The sequence below is a fragment of the Chiloscyllium punctatum genome, unplaced genomic scaffold (genome assembly GCF_047496795.1).
Source record: "Chiloscyllium punctatum isolate Juve2018m unplaced genomic scaffold, sChiPun1.3 scaffold_1310, whole genome shotgun sequence".
In the NCBI taxonomy this organism is placed as follows: Eukaryota; Metazoa; Chordata; class Chondrichthyes; order Orectolobiformes; family Hemiscylliidae; genus Chiloscyllium; species Chiloscyllium punctatum.
The window spans coordinates 5001-11867 of NW_027311044.1; positions in this window are offsets into that span (position 1 = coordinate 5001).

Genomic DNA, 6867 nt, shown 5'->3' on the forward strand with positions numbered 1-6867 from the left:
GTCAGCCCGCAGCCTTCCTGGCAACACCCAGGGGAACCAGGCCACTCGCGTCTCTCGCCTTCATTTTCGACACGAGCGCCTGCGGAGGGCCACCACCCCCTCCGATTGTCAAGAGACCTCCGCACCGGCCTCTGACTTACTCTCAGAATGGACGGAAAGAGCCGGGTAAGCCTTTGAAAAGATTCGACCACGTGCCGAAAACTTTAGACTTCCGTGAGCTCTCCGGCTTGCACCGAGACCCGAAGTCGACGTGCTTAGCACCACGGGACCCCTTTCGCCTGCAGGTCCCGAGCCGCCTTTTATTTTTGTTACGAGTATCGTGTTCCCCAAACCTGGGTGACGAGCACCGCAGGGCGGCAGAGCCATCGCGCTTGTCCGGGTGGCAGAGGAGGACCAGACTATTCACAAATAGCGGCCCAACGACTCCCAGAGCCGGTCGTGCGGCAGGCGAGGTCTGCTCTCATCACAAGAGGCTTTAGGGAGTGCTCAGGCAACGGTCAGCCCGCAGCCTTCTTGGCAACACCCAAGGGAACCAGGCCACTCGCGTCTCTCGCCTTCATTTTGGACACGAGCGCCTGTGGAGGGACGGCCGGAGTCAACGTGGGGTTTGCCCGCCCTCCAATAGTGTCAAAAGACCGCCGCACAAGTCTCTGACTGACTCTTAGAACAGACAGAAAGAGTTTGTCAAATCTGTCAAAAAATTGACAAAGTGTCAAAAATTCGACTTCCAAGAGCTCTCCGGCATGCACTCATACCTGTCATTAAAGTGCTATGCCCGTGGAACCGTTTTTCGGATGCCTTTCAGAACGGTCCCGCGCCGCCATTTTGTTCTAAAAATCGTGTTCCCATATATCTCCGGGTACCCCGCCAACCTCACTGCGGAAAAACTACAAGTGGCACTGAATGGGTCTGAATTCCAAATTTGACTGCATCGGTCTGGAACTCGGTCCGGTCAAAACCGTTTGGATTTTTCTCGGTCCGGACTTCCGCGACAGACAAAGTTAAAGTTTTCGGGCTGCAGGCACAAAACGACAGCTGGCCATTTGCCGGGCTCAATTCACCCAATTCCTCCGGCACTTCGGAGCACATGTTCGGTGTAAGTTTGCGAATCTTTCCCGATGCTGCAGCATTTTCCTCCGCTGACACTTAGAATATTTTTCACACTTTGCTGAAAATTTTTCTAAGTGTTTTTTTCCAAGTTTTCCTGGTTACTGATTTCTTCTTTTTAAACATTTTTCTAAGTTTTTCTGGTTACTGATTTCTTCTTTTTAAACATTTTTCGCAGTTTGTCTGGTTACTGATTTCTTCTTTTTAAACATTTTTCGCCGTTTTTCTGGTTACTGATTTCTTCTTTTTAAACATTTTTCGCCGTTTTTCTGGTTACTCATTTCTTCTTTTTAAACATTTTTCTAAGTTTTTCTGGTTACTGATTTCTTCTTTTTAAACATTTTTCTAAGTTTTTCTGGTTACTCATTTCTTCTTTTTAAACATTTTTCTAAGTTTTTCTGGTTACTCACTTCTTCTTTTTAAACATTTTTCTAAGTTTTTCTGGTTACTGATTTCTTCTTTTTAAACATTTTTCGCCGTTTTTCTGGTTACTGATTTCTTCTTTTTAAACATTTTTCGCCGTTTTTCTGGTTACTGATTTCTTCTTTTTAAACATTTTTCTAAGTTTTTCTGGTTACTCATTTCTTCTTTTTAAACATTTTTCTAAGTTTTTCTGGTTACTGATTTCTTCTTTTTAAACATTTTTCTAAGTTTTTCTGGTTACTCATTTCTTCTTTTTAAACATTTTTCTAAGTTTTCCTGGTTACTCACTTCTTCTTTTTAAACATTTTTCTAAGTTTTTCTGGTTACTGATTTCTTCTTTTTAAACATTTTTCTAAGTTTTTCTGGTTACTCATTTCTTCTTTTTAAACATTTTTCTAAGTTTTTCTGGTTACTGACTTCTTCTTTTTAAACATTTTTCGCAGTTTGTCTGGTTACTGATTTCTTCTTTTTAAACATTTTTCGCCGTTTTTCTGGTTACTGATTTCTTCTTTTTAAACATTTTTCTAAGTTTTTCTGGTTACTCACTTCTTCTTTTTAAACATTTTTCTAAGTTTTCCTGGTTACTGATTTCTTCTTTTTAAACATTTTTCTAAGTTTTTCTGGTTACTGATTTCTTCTTTTTAAACATTTTTCTAAGTTTTTCTGGTTACTGATTTCTTCTTTTTAAACATTTTTCGCAGTTTGTCTGGTTAATGATTTCTTCTTTTTAAACATTTTTCTAAGTTTGTCTGGTTACTGATTTCTTCTTTTTAAACATTTTTCTAAGTTTTTCTGGTTACTCACTTCTTCTTTTTAAACATTTTTCTAAGTTTTCCTGGTTACTCATTTCTTCTTTTTAAACATTTTTCGCAGTTTTTCTGGTTACTGATTTCTTCTTTTTAAACATTTTTCTAAGTTTTCCTGGTTACTGATTTCTTCTTTTTAAACATTTTTCTAAGTTTTTCTGGTTACTGATTTCTTCTTTTTAAACATTTTTCTAAGTTTTTCTGGTTACTGATTTCTTCTTTTTAAACATTTTTCTAAGTTTTTCTGGTTACTCACTTCTTCTTTTTAAACATTTTTCTAAGTTTTTCTGGTTACTCACTTCTTCTTTTGAAACATTTTTCTAAGTTTTTCTGGTTACTGATTTCTTCTTTTTAAACATTTTTCTAAGTTTTTCTGGTTACTGATTTCTTCTTTTTAAACATTTTTCGCAGTTTGTCTGGTTACTGATTTCTTCTTTTTAAACATTTTTCGCCGTTTTTCTGGTTACTGATTTCTTCTTTTTAAACATTTTTCTAAGTTTTTCTGGTTACTCACTTCTTCTTTTTAAACATTTTTCTAAGTTTTTCTGGTTACTGATTTCTTCTTTTTAAACATTTTTCGCAGTTTTTCTGGTTACTGATTTCTTCTTTTTAAACATTTTTCTAAGTTTTTCTGGTTACTGATTTCTTCTTTTTAAACATTTTTCTAAGTTTTTCTGGTTACTCACTTCTTCTTTTTAAACATTTTTCTAAGTTTTCCTGGTTACTGATTTCTTCTTTTTAAACATTTTTCGCAGTTTGTCTGGTTACTGATTTCTTCTTTTTAAACATTTTTCGCAGTTTTTCTGGTTACTGATTTCTTCTTTTTAAACATTTTTCTAAGTTTTTCTGGTTACTGATTTCTTCTTTTTAAACATTTTTCTAAGTTTTTCTGGTTACTGATTTCTTCTTTTTAAACATTTTTCTAAGTTTTTCTGGTTACTCACTTCTTCTTTTTAAACATTTTTCTAAGTTTTTCTGGTTACTCACTTCTTCTTTTGAAACATTTTTCTAAGTTTTTCTGGTTACTGATTTCTTCTTTTTAAACATTTTTCGCAGTTTGTCTGGTTACTGATTTCTTCTTTTTAAACATTTTTCGCCGTTTTTCTGGTTACTGATTTCTTCTTTTTAAACATTTTTCTAAGTTTTTCTGGTTACTCACTTCTTCTTTTTAAACATTTTTCTAAGTTTTTCTGGTTACTGATTTCTTCTTTTTAAACATTTTTCGCAGTTTTTCTGGTTACTGATTTCTTCTTTTTAAACATTTTTCTAAGTTTTTCTGGTTACTGATTTCTTCTTTTTAAACATTTTTCTAAGTTTTTCTGGTTACTCACTTCTTCTTTTTAAACATTTTTCTAAGTTTTCCTGGTTACTGATTTCTTCTTTTTAAACATTTTTCGCAGTTTGTCTGGTTACTGATTTCTTCTTTTTAAACATTTTTCGCAGTTTTTCTGGTTACTGATTTCTTCTTTTTAAACATTTTTCTAAGTTTTTCTGGTTACTGATTTCTTCTTTTTAAACATTTTTCTAAGTTTTTCTGGTTACTCACTTCTTCTTTTTAAACATTTTTCTAAGTTTTTCTGGTTACTCACTTCTTCTTTTGAAACATTTTTCTAAGTTTTTCTGGTTACTGATTTCTTCTTTTTAAACATTTTTCGCAGTTTGTCTGGTTACTGATTTCTTCTTTTTAAACATTTTTCGCCGTTTTTCTGGTTACTGATTTCTTCTTTTTAAACATTTTTCTAAGTTTTTCTGGTTACTCACTTCTTCTTTTTAAACATTTTTCTAAGTTTTTCTGGTTACTGATTTCTTCTTTTTAAACATTTTTCGCAGTTTTTCTGGTTACTGATTTCTTCTTTTTAAACATTTTTCTAAGTTTTTCTGGTTACTGATTTCTTCTTTTTAAACATTTTTCTAAGTTTTTCTGGTTACTGACTTCTTCTTTTTAAACATTTTTCTAAGTTTTCCTGGTTACTGATTTCTTCTTTTTAAACATTTTTCGCAGTTTGTCTGGTTACTGATTTCTTCTTTTTAAACATTTTTCGCAGTTTTTCTGGTTACTGATTTCTTCTTTTTAAACATTTTTCTAAGTTTTTCTGGTTACTGATTTCTTCTTTTTAAACATTTTTCTAAGTTTTTCTGGTTACTCACTTCTTCTTTTTAAACATTTTTCTAAGTTTTTCTGGTTACTCACTTCTTCTTTTGAAACATTTTTCTAAGTTTTTCTGGTTACTGATTTCTTCTTTTTAAACATTTTTCTAAGTTTTTCTGGTTACTGATTTCTTCTTTTTAAACATTTTTCGCAGTTTGTCTGGTTACTGATTTCTTCTTTTTAAACATTTTTCGCCGTTTTTCTGGTTACTGATTTCTTCTTTTTAAACATTTTTCTAAGTTTTTCTGGTTACTCACTTCTTCTTTTTAAACATTTTTCTAAGTTTTTCTGGTTACTGATTTCTTCTTTTTAAACATTTTTCGCAGTTTTTCTGGTTACTGATTTCTTCTTTTTAAACATTTTTCTAAGTTTTTCTGGTTACTGATTTCTTCTTTTTAAACATTTTTCTAAGTTTTTCTGGTTACTCACTTCTTCTTTTATAACATTTTTCTAAGTTTTCCTGGTTACTGATTTCTTCTTTTTAAACATTTTTCTAAGTTTTCCTGGTTACTGATTTCTTCTTTTTAAACATTTTTCTAAGTTTTTCTGGTTACTCATTTCTTCTTTTTAAACATTTTTCGCAGTTTTTCTGGTTACTGATTTCTTCTTTTTAAACATTTTCCTAAGTTTTCCTGGTTACTGATTTCTTCTTTTTAAACATTTTTCTAAGTTTTCCTGGTTACTCATTTCTTCTTTTTGATCATTTTTCTAAGTTTTCCTGGTTACTGATTTCTTCGTTTTGAACATTTTTCTAAGTTTTCCTGGTTACTCACTTCTTCTTTTCAAACATTTTTCTTCGTTTTTCTGTTTACTCATTTAGCACTTTCAGGCACTTTCCGATCATTTCCTCGTTCCCGATTTCACCCTTTAAAACGCTTTCGGGCATTTCCCTAAGTTTTGCGGTTCACTCGTTTGGGACTCACTGACACCTTCTCTAGCTTCCCTGCTCACTTTTTTCGTACTGTTGAGAAAATTCGAACCCTTTCCTTAACTATGCCGGTTACTGACTTCACCGCTTCAGACCCTTGTCCCCGTAATGAAAGATACCATTTCCCACCGTGGGAAATGCACGAAAATCGGACTGAACACGGGGGAGGCTCCCCCCTCGAAGGCGAGACCGTCGGCAGAACCGCCGGGTCAAACCCGGCTGAGCTACCCGGCTTACAAGTCTCAAAGTCGGTATGAGCAGTCACGTCCACCCCCATTCCCTTTTGGACCACTTCCCACGGTTCCAAATGCATGAAAATCGGCCTGTACACGGGGGAGGCACCCGCCTCGAAGACGAGACCGTCGGCAGAACCGCCGGGTCAAACCCGGCTGAGCTACCCGGCTCGGAAGCGCCAAAGTCGGGTTGAGCAGTCACATTCACTCCCATCCCCTTTTGGGCAACTTCCCACGGTTGGAAATGCATGGAAATCGGACTGAACACGGGGGAGGCTCCCCCCTCGAAGGCGAGACCGTCGGCAGAACCGCCGGATCAAACCCGGCTGAGCTACCCGGCTTACAAGTCTCAAAGTCGGTATGAGCAGACACGTCCACCCCCATTCCCTTTTGGACCACTTCCCACGGTTCGAAATGCATGAAAATCGGCCTGTATACGGGGGAGGCACCCGCCTCGAAGACGAGACCGTCGGCAGAACCGCCGGGTCAAACCCGGCTGAGCTACCCGGCTCGGAAGCGCCAAAGTCGGGTTGAGCAGTCACATTCACTCCCATCCCCTTTTGGGCAACTTCCCACGGTTGGAAATGCATGGAAATCGGACTGAACACGGGGGAGGCTCCCCCCTCGAAGGCGAGACCGTCGGCAGAACCGCCGGATCAAACCCGGCTGAGCTACCCGGCTTACAAGTCTCAAAGTCGGTATGAGCAGACACGTCCACCCCCATTCCCTTTTGGACCACTTCCCACGGTTCGAAATGCATGAAAATCGGCCTGTATACGGGGGAGGCACCCGCCTCGAAGACGAGACCGTCGGCAGAACCGCCGGGTCAAACCCGGCCGGGCTACCCGGGTTAGAAGCCCTAGAGTCGGGTTGAGCAGTCACAATCACTCCCATCCCCTTTTGAACCTGTTCCCACCGTTGGAAATGCACGAAAATCGGCCTGTACACGGGGGAGGCTCCCCCCTCGAAGGCGAGACCGTCGGCAGAACCGCCGGGTCAAACCCGGCTGAGCTACCCGGCTTACAAGTCTCGAAGTCGGGTTGAGCAGTCACATTCACTCCCATCGACTTTTGGGCAACTTCCCACCGTTGCAAATGCATGAAAATCGGCCTGTACACGGGGGAGGCACCCGCCTCGAAGTCGAGACCGTCGGCAGAACCGCCGGGTCCAACCCGGCTGAGCTACCCGGCTTACAAGTCTCAAAGCCGGGTTGGGCAGTCA